The sequence below is a fragment of the Mytilus trossulus genome, chromosome 9, assembly GCF_036588685.1.
Source record: "Mytilus trossulus isolate FHL-02 chromosome 9, PNRI_Mtr1.1.1.hap1, whole genome shotgun sequence".
In the NCBI taxonomy this organism is placed as follows: Eukaryota; Metazoa; Mollusca; class Bivalvia; order Mytilida; family Mytilidae; genus Mytilus; species Mytilus trossulus.
Window position 1 is genome coordinate 24,680,445 of NC_086381.1, and position 23,459 is coordinate 24,703,903.

The following is a 23,459-nucleotide window of genomic DNA, read 5'->3' on the forward strand; positions in this document are numbered from 1 at the left end:
CTCTGGTAGAGAATATTACATAACATTACAGGGGTTTTGCAGCGCGGTAGAACCCCTGTTTATTGTGTGGCATTGAGTATTCGTTGTTTTTTCGTATTTTCAAGACGACTTGGATCACGTGACCTGGGAGGAACGGGGAACCAGTCGTGTTGTTAATTGTTCTGTTTACCTCTCATAACTGCAGACCAGAAGGACGGGTTACCAGTAGTGTTATTGTTCTGTTCTGTTTGCTTCCGCTAATAACCGCAGACCAGAAGGACGGGTTACCCTATAAAGCGGAAGTTTTGTTATTCAATAAAAATAAAATAAAATAAAAACATCTGTTTTATTAAAAGAGTTGGTTGTTGTTGTTTATTGATAAATAAATAAACTTGGTACAAAAACAGTGTTGATTGTTTACAGTTACAATGTCCATCATAAACATAAACACTTGTAGCTTTCAAGAGTTACTTCAGCTCCCAGGTATAGGAATAAAAACTGGGGAGCAAATTATGGACATAAGGGAGGGTAAGGGTTTTGTGACTGAGTCAGATCTAGCCACAATATCCCATCTTCGAGTGACAATGGCCCTCCTGTCTAGGCTAGACTTCAATCAAAATGGGGGTGGCCAAAATAATGGACCACCACCTGAAGCCCAAGGCAGGCACAATGAAATGTTAAGCAGGGTTAACACATTAATAGGTGGGGGACACGTTGCCTCACAAGGCACCCCAGCACGGGTACATGCCCAATCAGAATTTAAGCAAGAGGCATGGCATCAGGGGCAAAGTCCTGGACCCTGGAATGGTCCTAGTCAGATGGACTCTGCCTTTCTTGAGTGTAGCCTATATTCCGGGGATGCTGGAGCTAGACCTAAGACCCCAGGAAATTGGGATGGGGGATACAGGGAACAAATTACAAAAAATGAGTGGAGTCAACCCATGATGGGTGACCCAAACCAAAGTTATAACCCCCAACATCAAGGGAGTAGTATCAATGCCAAACAGCACTGGCCAGGGGAAGCCAGTGCATGGGACAAAACCGTTCCAACTAAAAGGGGCGCACCTTCATACCCCATGGGTCACACAAGCAACTATGCAGGTCGAGGGTCAGCACCCTGTACCCAACCAGCTCACACTGGTGGGGGACAGTATGAAACACCCCGCAGTAGGTATGGCAAGTGGCAAGACAATAGGGGCGAGGACTCCAGGCAAGGACCTGCCCCGACGTATGAAGAAAGACCAAACAACAGGGGTGAGGACCCAAGGCGGACCCCTGCCCGTGCCTATGGGGATAGACAATCCCAAACTCAGTACAACCAAGGGTATACACCGGTGCCCCCACAAGGGGTCACCACTGGGGGGAGCTACGAGCAACATGCTTACCCAATGCCACACAATGAGGATAGGCCCAGGGAAAACATAAGGGGACCTGACAGCAGAGGTGGGGCACGAGCAACTTCAGGTGCAGTCTCTAACACTAGTAACCCGAATTTAACTTGAACGGACAAAAACGTGTTAACACTATTTAAATGAGATTGATCGTTATTTGATAAAGATTGACAAAAATTAAAAATTTTATTTACTTCATATCAATTCATATCAATTCATTTTAACGCCAGTCAAATAGATTTCTCTGCGGTGAATCAATTGAAATCAAGTTGCTGGTTAGTTGCGTTAAACTGATAGGCCACGCCCCCGTTAAACTATTTCAAACATGCATTAATTCGTTTTAAACATGGATGAGACCCGGGCTTTTTACAGGTAAATCACCCAAGCAAAACGACCTCGATGTATCTATCGTTTTTTGTTTCAAACTTTAAATGCGTATAGTCTTATTAAATTCACATGATTCACAATTTAAAACGTTGAAACGAATGAATAATACACGTATCATGTTCATATATAATTAAGGAATTAAAATAAAAACATTAAAATATATATGCACACGCGGTCTAAAAATGCAAAACTTGTGAATCTGTTGAAAATAAAATAGTTAAATATATAACATGATGGTTAACTATATGATACTCGTATCTAAATGTAGACACGGAAAACTATGTACACAAACATTATTTATTGTGTACATAATTTAAATCGATGTATTTAATATTTTCGGCATTGACTGTAAAAAGTGCTAAGTCCATTCTGAGACTACTATAACTATGTGTTATAGTAATCTCAGGTCCATTATGAGTAACCTTTTTTATATTTCTTTATTTTAGAGGTAAGCTTCTGGCCAAGTGTCACTGATTCTATCGCAAATAATTTACTTCAATAACCAATCAATTGTATTCTGAAAGAAGTTGATTTGTTTTCTGTACGAATACATGAAATATTTCTCACTGAACGTTATGTTTGCAATCGATGTTCAAATACAAATCTACAGTATCAATATGAAAGAGACTTAATAGTATATTTTTTTTATTATTATTCTACACATGCATATTTGAAGGATCGAAATAATCAGTTCTACAAATGGATGTTATTTAAAGACTTGAAACTGTACAATTATCAAGTGAATCCATGAAATTTTTATCGACGCACCAAACTTTTCCCTTCCATCGTGCATAGCTCATTTTCCGATTTAACGATCTTCTTACTTGTTCATTACATTCTAAAATTAAAATCCTTCACAAATTGCAAAAACTTGTATTCTCCGGCTAGACTGCGTAAAAGATAAATCTTGCTTTGTTTGTGTATACACAATGTTTTGAAGGCCGATATCTAGTTTGGCTAAAAAAGGATTAATTTGCACCACAAGTTAATTACGCGAATTTTTTTTGGCATAAAAACTGCAACATTCATTAGCGCCAATAAAACTATCATTTAATTGCGCAAATATTATAGACTTGTTTTCAAATGTTTCTTCTTAGTGCAATGAGGAGGTCCTTTTAGGTATTTACATGTAGGTACAGAAATCGCAAACTGAAAGGGCCTCCTTAGAGCACTTAGACTGACAAAAAAAGTGCACTCTGGACCTGATGGAAAGATAGAATTGACACAAAAAACATAGCATACGGAAGGAGAAGTACATAATTTTGAATTTTAGTTAGTATAAAGTTATTCAACAGTTGAAGTAAGTATTCTAATGTTACATGTACGTGTAAATAGGTTAATAGTTTCGAGATAAATATGACACAATTAATAAAATTGAGAATGGAAATGGGGAATGTGTCAAGTTTCATTTATTGGAGCAATTCATATAATAAAAAAAAGAGATGAGCGCGATTCAAACCTTTACAAAATGACAAATCACATTTAACCGTTTTGACAAATCAGTAAATTCTTCGCCCGGGGATATACACCTGCCAGTAATCTACCTTCAGTAACTTTACAATACCCAGCCGTGTCATTTCCGTATATTGTACAAGTAGATAGCAAGTGTGATACATGTATATACACCAGAAAAACCCATTCAAGTGATTTTTAATTTTAGAAGAACTCCATATCGGGTACATAAACATAAAATTACAATAATATGAAAAAATGTATTAATAAGTTCAAATATTGTTTTGGTAAATACATCTAGGTATGTATTTGTAAACTTATGTTAATTCGTTATTTCATGTCTCTTTCTTTTTTTTGCTTCAATTATTTGTTAAAAACTAGTTATAGATGTACATGTAGATGCCTCTGAAGTTATATTTTTCTCGTTTGGGTTGCTTGTTCATTAATTGACGTTTACGATATATTCTTATGTTCGGTATTTGTGAAAACCGCTCATCTATCAATTTTACAAGAAATATAATACTTGTAAGTCATGAACATAGAAGTTTAACTTTCTATAATTTTTTTCGTAAACGCACAAACATAAAATAAAATGAAACACTTTAAATCGGTGTAAATCATGCAATGCATTTTGAAAATATAGTTTTGAAAAACCGGATATTTTTGTTTCATACTTTTTCTATCCCTTTTCTTAAATATTAGGACACGTGTCACTGGACTGGTTAATATAGAATACAATTAACGGTACCAATTTTCTTGTACCAGATGCGCATTTCGAAAATACATGTCTCTTCAGTGATGCTCGAGGCCAAAATATATGAAATCAAAAGCAAATTTAATATAAAAGACGAAGATCTATAATCTAAAAGGTCTTATGGTCTGCCTTTCTCTTCAATTTTTAGATTATATTCAGAATCACGTTTTTATGCCAAATCTTTTATCATTTGTTAAATCAAAGACCTGTAGTAGATGTATTCTTTTTTAGACCAAAAAACTATCGTACGGTATTCCACATGTACGGTGAATTAAATTATTGACAAGCATACCACATCTTCTTATATTCATTCGTTCTTTGATGAAGATCTTCATCAAGCCATAAAGGGATAATTCGCGATTTTTCACTTTAAATAAATTATTTTGAAAATGAACTTATTGATAACTATACTCTTTTTAATTCTAAATAACTATGTTTATCCAGAGACATATAATTGTATTATATGTCTCTGGTACAAGCATGATATCTGCATACAATAATGAATGTATGTATACGCATGAGTTTCTCGCTACATTGAAGACCCGTAATTTAGGCCTTCCTCTTTTGTCTGCTCTATAGTCGGGTTTTTGTCTCTTTTACACATTCCTCATTTTCATTCTCAATTTTTGTAATATACGACGGTATATTGTTCCTGTTTCAAATACCATGTACATGTACATATATGAAGCTATGAAAGTAAATAAATAGAGTTTACAGAAATAAAGATGATAATGGGATAAGCACTTTAAATAACAGAATAAAGAGATGAAAATATAAAGAATAGATTAGATGATTCATGATTGCTTAACGCCCAGTTACAAATATTACACACCCTCCCCTCCATCTTTTTGTCCATCTAATGAGTTAAGCCTATTTAAAATGGTTCTTATAAGAGGGTCTGAATGGGGGGGGGGGGGTCTGTTATTCTGTAAACATTAAATTGTCATCCCTTTTTTCTCTAATCTTCAAAAAATAAGTCAATTCTTTAAAAGTAATTTTTTACGCATTTTTCTCTAATTTTTTCCCCAGTTTTCTTTAATCTTTGAAAAAATCATTCTTTTAAATGAATGAGAACGGTGATTTCCAAACAAAAGCAAGGCTTTCATTTGTTTCTCAACAATGACGTGTTGGTGTGTATTGTTCTGCATGATTTAAGTGCTAGTTCCATAAAGTAACAAGTCCAAATTCTCATCAGTTCTTTCCAGTGATTTTGACTACACATAATTAAGAAGATGCCAATGAGACAACTCTTCGAAGAGACCAAATGACACAGAAATTAACAACTATAGGTCACTGTACGGCATGCAACAATGAGCTAAAGTCAACCGCATAGTCAGATATAAACAGGGGCGGATTCAGGTTTTTTGAAAGAGGGGCTGTAGTTTTGTAACGAGGGGAGCAAGGCGAAATATTGTTTTGGCCCCTTTTTATGACTACAAACATAAAATAAGTGAAATATGCACTTTTTAAACGGTTCCTGGCGTGGGGCATGCATATTTTGTAGTTGCTCGTAAGGTGTAAGGGTTGGACATTTTAGATGCTGTATCTCCCTATCAATTCACGAAGTCTAGTCTGATTAATCATTTAAAAAAGAAAAGTCCGGTCAAAAGGGGGATGTACGCCCTCTACGCCCCCTCTGGATCCGCCACTGAATTTAAAGCCCGAGTAGAAGTATCGGAAACCAGTTCATATTGACTGAATCCTATAGTCTGTTATCACGAAACCAAAAAAGGTTTACCAAGATTGTTTTCACTTTTATCATATTTTTACAATGATAACTTTGATAATTTTCTTTAAATTTTAAGAAGGGAAAATTCTGTTACCAGTTAATTTTTAGCGTTTTCTTTTAATAATCATTCAATAAAATTGAGGTATCTTTTAGCGTTTTCTTTTATTAATCATTCAATGTTCATTATATTTTTAGACCACGCATTTCTCTAATCTTTATGTTTTATGCCCATTATTCTCTTATCTTCATTTTTCAAGGGCATTATTCTTTAATCATTTAACCCCATCCAAACCCTCTTTTTTCGTTATTATGTTGTACATGTACTGTTATACCACTGATCGAGACTAGGGGGAGGGTAGGGAGCCCGCTAACAATTTTAACCCCGCCACATTATTTATGTATGCGCCTGTCCCAAGTCAGGAGCCTGCAATTCAGTATAGTTGTCGTTTGTTTATGTTTTACATAATTATTTTTCATTCATTTTTTTTGTTATATATATAAGGCGGTTCGTTTTCTTTTTTGAATTGTGTTACATTGTCATATCAGGGCCTTTTATAGCTGACCATGCGGTATGGGCATTACTCATTGTTGAAGGCCGTACGGTGACCTATATTTGTTAATGTCTTTGTCATTTTGGTCTCTTGTGGACTGTTGTCAAATTGACACTTAAATAAAAAAATTTATTATTGGAAATCATACCACATCTTCTTTTTTATATTCCTGTCCTTTTAAAATGCCCATTATAGACATATAATAATACATTAAGCTTAACCGTGATTTTAATTTATAAGTATCAAATAGCGAAAAATTTATATATTTATTCAATAACGACAATGTTGCTGCAATAGATGCCAAAAACATCTACAATATTTTATTGAAAAGAAATGGCATTTTATTTCACTTGTTCTTAAATAAAAAGATGTTTCATTTCATTTGTTATATACGGACACTGTAAATTTAAATATAAATGAGTAAAAATTTGTTTATATTTATATATTGTGTCTTACACGCGTCTCATTTATCTTTTTAAAGATTGATGCACACAATGCAAATGTTTAAAAGTTTTGTTTAGTTCTGTGATTCTCATTTTATTTTTGTATGTGGTGAGACTTTAAAAAATAATAACAATGATAAAATATTGAATCTAAAAATATTCAGAAACTATTAACTTTTCTTAAATTTATACTTGAGTCAGAAAATTAAAACCAGCAGTGTCATACATGTTTAACACTCAGCGGGCATTCGATATCATTGACATACTATAGAGCACTTAATCGCAATATGTATACATGTACATATATTTTGGACATCTTATCAGTAATCTCTCTATTGAAGATGTTGAAATATATGTATTATAATTATTCGCTTATTAGGCAAATTCATATTCTTCAAAGATATTTGCAATCATTTTAGTTTTGATAAATACTATTACAAATAACTTATTTTGTCTCAGTCTCTTGTGTGAGGATATTCGATTGATAAAATACAATAAACAATTTAAGGTTGTCGGGTAAATTTGGATTACGGATTATGATGTTAGATGTCAAACTTGAATTAACAAACTAAGGTGAATTTAACCCGAATATGTAGTTTCTCTTCAACAGTGTTTTAATTCCAATTTTCTTATTTTCATTTAAACTAAATTAATTAGAATGAAAGAAAGATTCGAAACTAAAGATAGTCACAATTAAAAATATGTATTTTGAAAAAAGAAAAAAACCGCCAGATCATATCTGATTTAAATCCAGGGTCCGTATATGCATCTCCTCATTTTTCGTTCTCAATTTTACAATGGTACGTAAATTAAGATTTTATCCGAAAAGACGGATTTTTCTACATGTTCTACAAAAAAATGTACAACTATTGAATATTGTAAATATTTAATGCATACATGTCCAGATCTAGATCGAACTGCTTTGCTTCGTCGAAAGTACGAATATAGAAAAATCACAGATTCATATTACAACTAGAAAGTCCTAGAACAGTTGAAGAAATCATCAGAATTTGTTTATTGTTAGTTATTTAGTACATGTATAACTATAATGCGAACCCGAAGTTGTGAAATCGCAACTTAGCGTGAATTCTTTGGAAAAGCGACGGTTCTATGAAAACTTATTGTCAATTTCAAGTTCTGTTTCGACATCATTGTAATATATGTCACTGAACGTTAGAATTCAATCTTTTATTTCGTCTTCGTCAAATACTGCTGTTGGTTTCTTTTTATTATTATTACATACTAGTATATACATTAATACACCACAAGTTATTCCTATGTAATCTCATTTAGATATTTAGTAGTTTAAACATATTTTATTGTTCTAAACAAATGGATTAGAAATTTAGTGCATGCAAAGTAAATTTTATTGATGACAATGATTGCAGTATCTGTGTGAATCTACTTCTCAATCACGCTTCATAAAGATATTACAGAATATTCAAGATTTACAACTTTTCTTGAATATGATTGCTAATGGAATAAACCATGCAGCAGATTTCAAAATAACCATATTAATTTGTGTCTGAATTATAACAACTGAAACTGTAATTCTGCTGTAGTGCACCTTTAGAACTTGTATTTCAGATAATTTGACCACGTGACAAGAAATTATACAATAAACATTGGTCACGCACGATAGGTTCTGATGTAAGACACGTACCGTTACAATACCCAGTTTACACGCATCAGCGCACACAGGTTTGTCGAATGGGCCAGTTGATTGGAGGAAAGTTACAAAAAACCACGCCTACCTTTAACTATTATCCAATCAAACGCCTTTGACATAAACATAAATAATACATGAGTAATATTACAGAGATTTTACAGCCGACCGTGCAAGGGCTGTATAGCCAGTCAAGGTCGTTAAAAACTTCCATTTGTTACAGAGATTTTGAAAACGTTGAGACTCTAAATTCTAACTTAAAATTATAGATTTATGCTGGTAATGCATTTTCGCAATTTACAATAAATTTTAAACATACTTTCACCTAACTAGTGAGGAAAAAATAGAAATTCAAAAAAAATTGCAATTTACAACTATTTCGAATTATAGTGCACAGCAATGACGTATATTAGTTTTCCGTCCTTGTGCACAATTTGTGAAATGGGTGTCAAAATGTATTAAACAAAAACCCAAAGACCAGTTTCAAGAAGAATTCTTTGCTTTTATGCAGAATCGCATTAAACATAATGCTGTCATATTTACAAAAAGAATTATCAATTAGAAAACTCCTTTTTACATTTCTAAATTCATATATTACGCAGATATAGATGTGGTAGTTGCCGATTGAGTCCAAAAGGTGTCAGGATTTACACAGAGAAGACAGAATATGTCGTCTCTGTGACACAAACAACATTGAGGACGAGTACCATTACATTATGAATTGTAGAACATATAAACTATAGAAAAAAAGAAGGAAATGTTTAAGGAACTACTGTTAGTCAAACCCTTATATCTTTAAAGCTGATCAACAGTTAAACTCATCAAATATTATAATATTAGAAAAACTATGTAAAAGTTATAAATGTGAAAGTCAGTCCTCCAAGTTAATTTAATTGTATCGTTTACACATGCATGTACTAATTTTGCCTTATAGTTTTGTTTATGTATGTTCTTGATAACTAGTAATTGAAGTTTTATGAGAAATAAAGTATTCGTATTCCTTTAAACCATAAATTGCAGTACACGAAGACCGCCTACGGGTAATGTACAAGTGAATATATCACAAAGATTATATTTAATCCTCATCCGTATATACGCGTCCTTGTAAATGCCGAAAACTCTGGATTTTCTTTGAAAATTACCTGAGAGGTTATAAAAGATCTAGAAAAGACCAAAAATGGATTGAAATAAAAGATTTTTGTGTAGACGAGTTACAACATTGCCGCATGATAAGCATGATTAGGAAATTTGAACAAAAAAAGTACGTGCACATCTTTGTAGTGGCGAAAAACACGCACATCGAGTTACGTAGACTAAAAAGGATAATTACATTCATAATAATTATGATGTAAATTCACGTTATTAAAAGGTTATAATTAGAAAACAATCTTAAACACGATTCGACATTCCCCATGTTTAATTATAGATTAAAACAAAATTATAATTTTGATTCTGAAATTCAAAAGACATGTTTCTGATACTTGACAGTTCAGCGAACACTATTACACGAAATGCACGATGATATTGACCGAAAACAAAGGTGAAAGATTCAAATTGTTAAATCATCCGCTGGACGGTAGAATTTCTATCAATCATTCAACGATATAAAAAGACTTTTGAGTGTATGATTGAAATACTTTTAATTCATTGAAATGCCTGTTAAATTGTTCCAGTCATTGGTTACTAGTGCATGATTGTTAGTCCATTTCGATATTTCATAGCACTTTTACAAATTCTGAAAAAAAAGAAAAGAAAAAACTAATATTTTCATGGGAAAAATATATCTTCCCATGAGAAGAAAATTGTCCCGCAAAGTGTTCAACTCCCACAAAAGGGAATCTAACTAACTAAGAAATGCATAATCATCTGTAGATTGATTTTTTACATATGAAACGATGTGTATTGATTTTACTTGGTTCAATGTTCAGCGGCAAGTATTTTATATATGCGCAGGTCCTGAGACAGAAAATCAAATTATCAGATTGCGGGATGACGGACAGGAAGACTTCAAACGTAACAATGTGAACTAGCTGTCAGAAACTTAAGTACTCTTAGATTCTTTCATTGTTGAAGACCTTCTATAGCTAGCGACTATAAAGATGAACAGGAATAAAAACGCTGACCATTGATAATTTGTATTTTTATTAAGCTCTGACTTTGTGTTCGATTAGGTCCCGTGTATGTTTACCCCACATTCCTTTATTTTCTATGAAGTTAAACCCTTAAATGTAAGACACCGGATGGAAATACTCAAAAAGGAGAGCCAGTTTGGTACTTTTTAATGTTAGAGTTCAAAAATGAAGAAACGACTATATGTTTTCTGTATTCAGCATAGAATAATATCCTCTAAACTATATTTTTTCGCACAATGTCTGGACATTGGTGGACATGCATCATTGCGAAACCAGACATTTACAAATGAAAATTAACACTTAGACTATAGACATTTAGTAAGGAAGTAAATGAACAAAAGACAAGTAATTCAGAAACACAAAATTGAGAATGGAAATGGGGAATGCATGGATCACGCAAATTATGCAGGGGCGACACCGGAGTAATGGGAGTTTGCTTCCGGCAAGACATTCGCCGTGAAAACAACTTGATATGAAGACAAGCCTTTGTACTGTGACTTTGTTTTAAAATTTCAAACATGAGGCTGTTACGGCTCTGATCAATGTTTTTAAGCAATACATAGTTTCCTTTCATTTTGTTGTTAGCTTTCTGAAATAAATGTTTACATATTATAGACTATTATGATCCTTTGTTTTCAATTTTAGTTAAACACTATGTTTGATTTGCCTTTTCATAAATTTTAGCATGTTTAATTGTCTTTTTCTTTTTCTTCATCTTTTTGAAACCCTGGTTTTGTATTACCACTGACCAGTTCAGTAAAGAAACAGATGCTTCATGTTTGCATAAATGTGTTTGTAACCATTCTAACATGCTATTATTTTCCGTTATTTTTTATTCCGTGTCTATAGATACTAGTAGTCTTGATCGGAGAGGCAAGATTTATTTTGTCTGTTGGTTGCTTGGCTAGCGTAAGCTTATCGATTTACCTCACATTTTGAAGTTGGATGGAGATTGTTTTCAAATAAATGCCGTACCTTTGTACTTTGGTTTCCTGTCGGATTTTTTCTCAATTTTAAATTGGGAAGTTTTATCATTTGTTTTGCATAATTATTAATTTTGACTTGCAAATGAACAATTAATAAATCTAGTCCCATGTGTGCTAGCGAAATGTCTTTAGTGTAATCTCGGAGTGTAATTTTTATTTCAACTGTTACGTTTGCTTCAGCACAACCTAAAACACGAAAACTTTCATTTTCTTGTAAGAATGAGATTCGTTACTTCAAACAAAACTCGCTTTTATCTTTTAATTTTTTTGCATTAAAAGACCGGTTTCTTAAAAAAAACTTTCACACAATCGACTGAACGAAGTATAAGCTTTGGGAAGGTCAAGGATTATAAAATATTTTTCGTAATTTTGAAAAAATCGAAAATTTACGGTAGTTAATGGTCGAATTGAAGCTTAATACCTACCAAAAAATCTCAATGAGCGAAAAGACTTTCAGTTTAGTCATCTCTGGTGTATTTATGACGGCTTTGTTTGAAGCGAGAACAGACGAACTATGCTTACTAGTGCTGCATAAAAAAACATGAGGATATGGTTAGTCCTTCATGAATCTATATTACAAATTTGACTCATATAAGGATAATGTTTATCTCATAGAAAAATCGGTAGTTTTTACCGATAATTTTTTTTTTCGATTTTTATCGAATATAGTAGTTATTTGGAATAATACAAACCGTATAATTATTTATTAAAGTTTCGTATGCATCATAAATCAAGCTCAAGTGTTATTTTTCTAAATTATGTTTGTTTAATCGGACATCGTAGAGCATTAATTTGATTTCTTTTTGCCGAACTGGACTCCATATTGTGTATTGAATTGAAAGTTTGCAAACGGTTCGACCAATGAAATTCATTTTAATATGTAACGCGAACTTCAATGAGAGCACCTAGATGAAATATTTGATCTATACTACAATCAGTTTTAACATAGAAATTTCCACTCAAATATATAGGAAATAAAATTATATGAAAGCAACAATGCCGAATGTTTCTTTTCCATTTTTTGTTAACAATGTTTATGTTCATTTCAATTTGGTAAGTAGACTTATATTTAATGCCCAAAACGTAAATATATGTTTTCTTTTAAAACATTAAAAAACGTGAGAGTATGCCGATATATAGCCAGTCTAGGTCTTTAAACTTAAATCAACTTGCCCATCGTTATCGCAGACTAAAATTTATCTCATATATATATGTTCATGTATTACAAGTACGTCAGGGTCCATGACAGCACAATAATCTTTTTACAGAATCGTAAGAACAATATATCTGTTTGATATTTGCTTCTCTTCCACAATTAACGCCCGATTTGGCCAGTGACCGGTATTACAATTTAACACAGTTTTAAAAGTTCAGTGGGCTGCTTCTTCATTTATAATTTTGAGCATGACTTTCTGTTTATCATATTCAACATACGTCAGCATTATCTTCATCAATTTTATTATTCAACAAAACCTTGTTTTTCATTACAAGCTTTTCCATATATCAATATACAGCAAGAGAATGGATATTTGTTGCTTACCGGAAATATAAGATACATCAATTTAAATTATGTTTACACAATAAATAATTTCTGTATAGTTTTCCATGTCTACATTTGATTTACGAGTACAATATAGTAAACAGAAAAAGAGAAACGGTAAATATACAGGAATACATAAAGTTTCGTAAATAGTTGCAAAGGACCACACGTTACTTACATGCCATGAGGTTTCATAGCATTCGGTAATTTTTGAAACGCATATATATATATGTGTGTGTGTGCGATAAAGATCTAGTGCATTTGAGGAAATTAAATTTATGTTATCCATCTAACTATTTTATTTTCAACAGATTCCCTAGTTTGACATTTTTAAACCACGCGTGCATATATATTTTAATGTTTTTATTTAAATGCTTTATATATGAAAACGTCACGTGTATTATACGTTCGTTTGTTTAAATTGTGGAGCATGTGACTTAATAAGACTACGCATTTAAAGTTTGAAACAAAAAACGATAGATACATCGAGGTCGTTTTGCTTGGGTGATTTACCTGTAAAAAGCCCGGGTCTCATCCATGTTTAAAACGAATTAATGCATGTTTGAAATAGTTTAACGGGGGCGTGGCCTATTAGTTTAACGAAACTAACCAGCAACTTCATTTCAATTGATTCACCGCAGAGAAATCTCTTTGACTAGTGTTAAAATGAATTGATATGAATTGAAATGAATTAAACATAATTTTTAATTTTTGTCAATCTTTATCAAATAACGATCAATCTCATTTAAATAGCGTTAACACGTTTTTGTCCGTTCAAGTTAAATTCGGGTTACTAGTGTAAAGTTAGCAATGCCCCAAAAAATATCAAGTATGACGGGAAGGGCAACTGGCAGGCCTTTTTCACAAAATTTGCTAGATACGCAGAGGTTTGTGAATGGGGTCCCCAGGAATGTAAAGACCAACTTTGCTGGTGCCTTGAGGGGAAGGCCAGCGAATATTATGCCCTCATAACGGAAAGGGACAGGGAGGTAAGTTATAGGGAGCTTGTGGAAAAGCTTCACAAGCGCTTTGGTTTCAAGGCACTCCCCGAGACCGCCCGGGTTCAGTTTAACAATGCTCGGCAAGCCCCTGAGGAGTCTCTGGAGGACTGGGCTGACCGGGTGTTGTCCTTAGCCACTAGAGCCTTTAGAACCCTCCCTGATGACTATATGTATGAGCAGGCCGTGATGCGGCTGTGTCAGGGTATTGAAAATAAAGAGTTGGGGTGCAAGTTTCTAATCTTCAGCCCCAAAGCATAGAGGAGGCCGTAGATAAAATACGGCTATTACAGCACAATACCCAGGCAATATATGGGAGGTCAACCAGGCGTGAGGTTAGGCAGGTAATGGGTGGCCGGTATGACGACCACCAAGAGGTGTTCCAAGAGTACCAGGTACCGCAGGTAAGAGCCACTATGGCCCCAGAGAGGGCCCCAGTGAGTACTTGGAAAAGTGAATTGGAAAAGACCAATACAAAATTTGATAATAAGTTGGGTCAAGTGCACGAGAAATTGGATGACATGATGGACCAATTTAGGAAACTCCTCACTCGCACTCCGGCAAGAAGCCCCTCACCGGGCGGACGGCCAGCTGCCGGAGGATGTTTCCACTGTGGGGAGAGAGGACATTTCAAACGGGACTGCCCAAAATTTAGGGGAAGGTCACCATCAAGAAGCCCATCCCCATATCGAGGGTCTGGGCGGGAAAGTGTATGCTATAACTGCTATAAACCTGGGCATATGCGAAATGAGTGCCCAGATCTGCGGTCAAAAGAGAAAACGGTAACTTTTGCTGACCAATCTCGTATGGCACCAAGTTCGTTAAACTCCAACGGGGCAGCTCCACAGGTCGGCACCCAGGACATAGAGTCTGTAAATAACCCAGCCCCTGAGTGCCCATTAGAGGATAAGGAGAATGCTTCCTCCGATTCAGAGGAGGAAGTAATCCAAGACCATGGAGTTGACCGTCACTTGTCAAAAACACTGATATATGTGTTGCGGCATGGTGCCAGTAAATGGGGACTCAAGGTTCTCCCTGGGGGATTCGTGTATGTTGATGAGCTCCTGTCGAGGCACCCAGGATTGTCAGGGTACACTCTCAAGGAGCTCACCCGTCTGGTTGAGGTAGACGTGGACAAACGTTTCACTTTAGATAGGGACCAAGATCATGGTTGGTGGAAAATAAAGGCAAACCAGGGGCATTCCATTGAAGTGGGATCTTTTGGTATGCCCTCAGTAGAGGAAAATACTGTTGCCCATGCCTACCACTACACAACCATGCTTGCCTGGGGGAATATAGAAAAGGAAGGGTTGAGACGGATGAATAGGCAGCACATTCATCTATTGAGTGAGGTACCCCCTACCTTCAAACCTCATTGGGAAGTACAGATAAAGATAGATGTACCAAGGGCTCAGGCCGAGGGTTACGAGTTCTATTGGGCACCCAGTAGGGCTATATTATGCTCGGGTAACCAGGCATGAGTCTTGCCCGTCAAGTTCTTTAGGGAGGTTGTTCATCTAGACTCTGGAGAACAAATCAAATTTGGACCCCTTATTGTTCAGTCAGTGCTTACCCAAGATCAGGGGGACCCTGGGGGTGAGGAGAGGGGAGAAATACCAGGGAGCTTATGGTTTGAACGCGAAGATACAAGCCTGGCAGCAGTAGCTATGGCCAGTTATGGAGAACCCCAGGGTAGCTGGGACTCCACTGAAGACCATAGCCCTCCCAGGGCGGTAAGAACCATTGATACTGACCTGGAAAATAATGAGGAAGCCCATAACAGTGGGGCCTCCTCTTCAGAGGGGGAAGCAGACACCACATTGGTTGATGAGGAAAATGATTGTGAAATTGTCACTGTCTGTCAGCTCCGTTCCGGGACAGTATTTAGGGTACCCATTAAAGTTCAGGGGAAGAGTTTGTTTGCTGTGGTGGACACTGCAGCAGAAGTGACCCTAATATCAGAGGAGGTATACAGGTCCCTAAAGTCTATGCCCCCCATCCTCAGGGAAGTCATCATGAATACAGCAGGAAAGGGGATGCAAATGAATGGGTATGTTGTCGGGCCCGTGAATTTGGAACTGGGTTCCAAACTCATACAAACAAATCTGTATGTGGCCCCTATAGAGGATGACATGCTGTTGGGTTTCGACTTATTAAGAGCACATTGCATCGACTTGCAAATGTCAGATGGACAGCTGCGGGTAGGAGACGAGGTCATACCCATGACTATGGGTAAGGTCGGGCAGGCACCAAGGGTAGCTAACGTGACAATCCGTGATAAAGTTACGGTGCCGCCCAATTCAGTGATGAAGCTCAGCTGCCAGGTTAACTGTGAAATGCCCAGTTATATTGTCGAGGCAGGCAGCCCCTCTGGTCTTTTGGTTCCCCGCACTTTACATGAGGCGGGGAGCCAACCAGTAGTATGTCTGATAAATACTTCAGATAAGCATGTACATGTGCGTCAGGGGGAATTAATTGCCCAGGCGGTAGAAGTTGAGAAAATAGAAGTCCCGGCAAAGGTACGTGTAGTAGGTACAGGGGGGGGGGGGGGGGGGGGGTACTGGCCCAACAGAATCAGACCAGGGAGTCCCCGAGCACCTCAGAGATCTCTTTGATCGCTCCAAGACACTACTGGGAAGCCAAGAGCAAGAAGCCCTGGCATCTCTGTTAAGGGAGTATGGGGATGTCTTTGCAGCAAGTGAGTTTGATTTGGGGAATTTTTCGGCCATTGAACACCAAATTGACACTGCAGGACACCCCCCAATAAAGCAACGAATGAGAAGAACCCCTATTGGGTTTGCTCAAGAGGAGGAGACCCACTTAAAGAAAATGTTGGAGGTAGGGGTCATTCAGCCTTCAGTTTCTGAATGGTGCTCTGCCCCGGTACTGGTAAGAAAGAGGGACGGGGGGGGGGGGGGGGTCAGGTGGTGCATTGATTATAGAGCTTTAAATTCTACCTGTGTAAAAGACGTATTTCCTCTAGCTTTAGTAGAAGAGTGCCTGGATACCCTTGCAGGGAATCAGTGGTACTCTAAGCTGGACGCTAACTCAGCGTATTGGCAAGTGAAAATCAAGGAGGAGGATAGGTCAAAAACCGCATTTATTTCAAAATACGGCCTTTTTGAGTTTGCCAGGATGGCATTCGGGCTCTGTAATGCCCCAGCTACTTATGCCAGGGTCATAAGCTTGGTTCTAAGGGGGTTAACCTGGGATATAGTGTTGGCCTTACTGGACGACATTTTGGTTCTGGGAAAGGATATAGCTTCTCATTTGGCCAACCTGAGGGCGGTCTTACAGCGCTTTAGGGAATACGGCCTCAAGCTTAAGCCAAAGAAATGTGAACTGTTTCAAGAACAGGTAGAATTCCTTGGCAGACTAGTAAGCAGGCAGGGTATGAATATTGGCCCAGGCTATATAGAGGATGTGAAGAAATGGCCAGCCCCTCACAATACTAAAACGGTAGAGCGTTTTCTGGGGTTCGCCAATTATCACCGGGCTTTCATTGAGGGGTATTCTAAAATCGCAGTTCCCCTTCAAGATGTTACAGGCAAAAGGTCGTTCACATGGGGGGAAAAACAGCAGGAGGCATTTGATAAACTGCGGGAGGCTCTCACCTCTGCACCCCTACTGACCCTGCCCAATACCTCTGATCCATTTATCCTAGATACAGATGCCTCAGACTATGCAATCGGGGCAGTCTTGTCCCAAGTACAAAATGGGGAGGAAAGGGTAGTTTGCTATGCCAGTTGTACTTTAACTCCAGATCTAGAGCAACGGCGGTATTGCACCACCCGGAAGGAGCTCCTGGCCGTAGTACGCTTCACCAGACAGTTCCGGCACTACTTGCTGGGAAGGAACTTTGTAGTCCGCACAGACCACAGTAGCCTCACCTGGCTGTTTCGCTTTAAGCAGCCCCAAGGGCAGCTGGCCAGGTGGCTCGAGGAGTTGAGCCAATATCACATGGAGGTGCGACATAGGGCGGGCTCCAAACACATAAACGCGGATGCCCTGTCCAGAATGCCTGTTGACTCTCCATGTCAGGACTTTAAAACCGAGGTCAACTTGGCAACCCTGCCCTGTGGGGGTTGTCCATACTGTGCAAGGGCTCAAGCACAGTGGTCTAAATTTATGACTGATGTGGATGACGTGGTCCCATTGGCATCCAAAGGAACAGGTGTGGGGAAACGGTCTGTAAACGAAATACAGGTCACTGGCCAAAATTCTGATGAGGTTGGGTTTTTAGATGAAATACCGGTTGCCGATCCAAAACCAGCCGATGAGGGTATTTGCATATCACGAGTGACAGTGGCCACGGTGGGTAGAGATGTGGTGATAGTCCCAGATGACCCAGAATGTTCCATCCGGGTTGTCCAAGATGGGCTTGGGGTGGTTTTAGGGAAATATTCTGTTGAACAAATTTGTGACGCACAGAGCAAAGACCCGGAATTTAAGTGGCTCACTGAGTGGCTTGACGATAACAGTTGTCAACCTGCTCAGGGGGACCTGTTTCGAAGTAGCCAACCGGCAAAATTTTACTGGACAATCAAGGAGAGGTTCAGTAGGGATGAACGGGGAATGATAATGTATCATGCAAAAGACGGAGAGGGAAATAGGTTGCTGGTGCCCCGAGAATGGAGGAGGGACATTATGGAATTATGCCATGACATCCCCTCAGCTGGGCACCAGGGCATGACTAGAACCCAAGAAAGAGTAAAACAGTTTTACTACTGGCATGGGCTTAAAAGGGACTTGGAGGGCTATGTGGCAAGTTGTACGGCATGTAACCAGAGCAAGAAACCGAATAAGACTGCAAGGTGTCCAATGACAATGTTTCACGCTGGGGCTCCTATGGAGAGAGTGCACCTCGATTTTGTAGGGCCCCTACCAAAGTCAGACAGAGCAAATGAACACCTGCTCATGATTGTAGATCAATTCAGCAAGTGGGTGGAGTGTATCCCCCTCCCCTCTCAGACGGCTGAAGTCACGGCAAGGGCGGCTGTTAACGATTTTTTCTGTAGGTTTGGGTATCCATATGAAATATTTACAGACCAAGGCCGTAATTTCGAGAGTTTACTCTTCCAATCAGTTTGTGAACTGCTCCACATCCACAAGGCTCGGACCACCCCATATCGCCCTTCTGCTAATGGCCAGGTAGAGAGATTTAATCGAACCCTCCTGGCCTCCATCAGGTGTTTTGTGGGTACCAATCAGAAGACTTGGGACGTACACATTCCCCAATTAGCGGGGGCAATTAGGGCATCAGTGAATCGATCCACCGGGTTTACCCCCAATCGCCTCATGTTGGGCAGAGAGGTAAACCTCCCTGCTGAGTTAATGTTCAGGCCACCAAAAACGGGGCAACCTCCAGACCTGGCCGGGTATGTGGGTGACTTAGAAGAGGCTCTAAGGTCTGCCCATGAAATTGCGAGGGCAAACCTCAAGACCTCCCAGCTTAGAGCTAAGCAAGCATACGATCTTAGGGTAGTTGCTCGTCAGTACAAGGTAGGGGATGTTGTCTATAAGCTGGACACAGCTTCACTGCCAGGGAAGTGCAAAAAGCTAAACCCTATGTGGAGGGGGCCAGGGGTCATCCTAGCAAGAATCTCGCCTTACCTGTATAAGGTAAAAATGAAGAAAGCCCTCACCACGGTGAACCATGACCGTTTGAAGCTGTGTAGGGATAGGGAGCTACCGGTATGGGTCAATCGGGCAATAGAAGAGCTCCAAAATGGGGGTGTGGCCCAAGCAATGCAACCTAACAACCCAGTAACCCCTTCACAAGGTAATGTTCAAGATCCTGTCAGGGTGGACCAGGTGCCCCCCCACCCTACAATCAACTGAGGGTAGAAAAACAAATGCCTCAGGAAGTACTGGGGCACTGTACTGCACTTGCCGAGGACCTTATACGGGAGAGTTTATGATCTCCTGTGACAGGTGCAGTGAGTGGTACCATGGCAGGTGCGTGGGAATCTCTCCACAGGAGGCGGAGGAATGGGAGAACCAAGACTACATATGCTCTGGTTGTAAGATAAAACCAGATCCACCGCACGTTAGTCTGAACCCTACTGGACTGCGCAGGTCAGCCCGTAGGAAGGGTTCAGAATAGGGTGCTGTTATGATGCTGTTGTTGTACATAAGGAGTCTTTAAGTCATTGTAAATAGTTTCAGATATTGTACATATGGAGGCAACTATTTAACTACATTGGTATCTAGTTAGATAGCTGCTATATTGAACGACGAGGCCAGATGTAAGTAAGTTGGGCCTTCAAGATGTTGTATTTTTTGTATTTTTAGAAAAGACAGATGTCCAGTGATGAGGGGAGTTCGGGAGGCAGCCCAAAAAGAAATTGGGCTGCCGAGGAAAAGCTTATAGAGGAGAAAGAGCAGAGAGAGGTAAGCCCCAGGGGACGACACCACGATAGGGTCCCCTCAGTTGAAAGGGTTGTCCCAAGCCAGGGAGATGCAAAGGGTCAGGAGGGGGAGTTCGAAGCTAAGGTCCCAGGAAAAGACATCTCTGGGGACCACAGGGACTCCTCCCCAAAGGCTAGGGATACGGGTTCTGGGCTAGTTAGGGGCACCAGGGATGGGAGCCATGATTCCAGGGCCCGGTCAGGTAGCAGGGAGGACAGAGTTAGGGACCCCAGTGGAGGAAGGAGCCGCTGTTCCGTTTCCAGGAGCACTCCAGGGGCCGCTGTCCCGATGGCTAGGGACACCCCTGTGGGCATTCCAACCGACCGGGATGCTCACAGCGCGCCTCCACTGGGTAGGGGTTTTCAGGGGCGAAAGGAGACCACCCAAGAAAGGAAGAGAAGAAGGAGTCGGCAGAAAGAGCGCCAAGCTGAAGAGACAGCCAGGCTGCAGAGGGCACTAAGGGAGGCCCAACAGATGCGGACACCAAACTCGTTCCAGGGAGGAGGAAGAAGGGACACAGGGGTGTCGTGGCAAAGGACACCCCAACATAACTACACGCCCACTGGGACAGGGGTGTCAGGACAGAGGACACCCCAGAAGTATAAGGTGTAATACCACCATTGATTTTTCCCTATTAGTCTTTGTTAAATTGGTACTTTTAAAAAAAATGTACAGAATTTACCTTTATTTCAACCAAAGAAATACTTTGCATGAATAAAGTTTAATCCTTTCCAGTGCTACAGTGAAAATTTCACACTACATTTCATTGCATATAAGAAAGTAACCTGCACCGGAAGTAAACAATCACATTTTTACCAGGTTATTTACTGGTTACCTGCTTTGGCAACTATGTAACCTTAACTTTCCAAAATATTTTATAAGACCATCAAATAAAAAAAGAATGATGCTTTCAGACACCCAACATACATGTTTATGACTCAGAAAAATTTAAGTGCATTGAAATGCAGGGTTAATTTTCTACAACTGTCAAATTCAAGGGAATATTTTTTTAGACCTACTTTCGTATGCAACCGGATGTGGCGTATCATGATTTGGTGGTATTACACCTAAAGAACACCTAAATGTCAAATAAACTTAATGTAATTTTTTTCCCTCCAATTGCAAGTTATTTCAAGCATAACTGCCAAGTTTTGTCTCAGTCAGATCTATAGTTTCAGAGAAAATCACTATAATGTAAGGCCATATCCTACGGCAATTTCAGTCTAATTTCTTCGACAAATCCAAATTTCAGTGTATCATTATAAAATGCAGTGTTGACTAATATCTGATCAAAAACTCATGATCTATGCATTCAAACAATTAAATAGAATACAAAAGACAACTTTTAGATGATAAACAATTTTATTGCACCTTTTAGAGTTCATTTGAAGGTCTGTTTTGGTCTGTTTTGGTCCATTTTTCCTCCTTCCTTCCTTTTTCATCAAAACTTGATATCTTTTGTCTAAAAAATAAAACAAATTTGATTATTTCCCCACAAAAATGATATAAATGTAATGTTAAATCAATAATTAAAGTGTTTTAGCTGAAAGAACTGTCTCAATAAATGTTAACAGTCTACACGGAAGTTTCTAGAAGCCCTTATGTGTAACTCGAGTTTTTAGTCTGTTCGCCTAGTGTGACAAATAACGGTTCCCTTTCAGTCAACCATTTATTGTTACTGGTATCAAAGTCTTTTTATTTACTCATAACAGTATATTTCTAATAGATTTACACAAAGTGTCCACTTTCTTGTATTTTACATTAGAAAATGGGGAGAAAGAGTAATAAAAAATACCTCAAAATGTTTTTAAAAAGGGTTATGTCCCTTGGAATGCTGGTACCAAAAATAATTGGTAAGAATTATAAAGTTTAAGTATGTGAGACTGGATACTGATGTGTATAAATCCAGGGCAAATAAGTGTTTAGATGATTTATTGTCTGTGCAAAATGTAGATGGCACAATGGCAAATTGTAAACTTTTGCGGCCAAAAAAAAACACAAAAAACATGATGATAGTTGATACTTACTTTAATGCTGAAGTGTCATCTGCAGACCAATTCACATATAAGATTTTTCAACAGAATGCTCTTCAGAACATGTGAACACTGAAATAAAAAATTCACATGTTGTATAAACAAAACTGTTAGGGTATTATTTAAAATTTAACACAGTAAACTAAATACAGCTTTGTCTGTCCACCCATTTGACTTAGAAAACACCCGTAAACCCCCATTTCAAGGCAATTTTACCTCAAACATGCTTTCTGTGTCTCAATCCATTCCGAATAGTCCATGTTTACAATGTATGAACTGGTTTATTAATAACTTTTAAAAATGAAAGTACAATAAGGTCACGAGTGCACATGTAGTTTCCCTAAATAGGTGTAATACCACCATTGATTTTTCCCTATTAGTCTTTGTTAAATTGGTACTTTTAAAAAAAATGTACAGAATTTACCTTTATTTCAACCAAAGAAATACTTTGCATGAATAAAGTTTAATCCTTTCCAGTGCTACAGTGAAAATTTCACACTACATTTCATTGCATATAAGAAAGTAACCTGCACCGGAAGTAAACAATCACATTTTTACCAGGTTATTTACTGGTTACCTGCTTTGGCAACTATGTAACCTTAACTTTCCAAAATATTTTATAAGACCATCAAATAAAAAAAGAATGATGCTTTCAGACACCCAACATACATGTTTATGACTCAGAAAAATTTAAGTGCATTGAAATGCAGGGTTAATTTTCTACAACTGTCAAATTCAAGGGAATATTTTTTTAGACCTACTTTCGTATGCAACCGGATGTGGCGTATCATGATTTGGTGGTATTACACCTATAACACACCGAGAGAGACTGGGGTGTCGGGTTATATGACACCCCAGGGAGGCTGTCAGACGAGGAGGACTGGGATGTCGAGTCAAGGGACACCCCAACGGGACTGCCAGCCGAGGGAGACTGGGGTGTTGGGCCAAGGGACACCCCAAGGAGACCAACAAGCCAGGGGGGCTGGGGTGTCAAGTCAAAGGGCACC

At 38.2% G+C, this 23,459-nt stretch overlaps 1 long non-coding RNA gene across 1 annotated transcript; it reads right to left on the reverse strand.

Moving 5' to 3' along the window:
- Positions 1-21,767: 21,767 nt before the first annotated feature.
- On the reverse strand, positions 21,768-23,051 carry LOC134683733 (uncharacterized). The gene is made up of 3 exons (XR_010101075.1): positions 22,877-23,051; positions 22,447-22,524; positions 21,768-21,881 (listed from the first exon to the last, which is right to left on the reverse strand). It is a non-coding gene; the product is annotated as an uncharacterized LOC134683733 (long non-coding RNA).
- Positions 23,052-23,459: the final 408 nt, after the last annotated feature.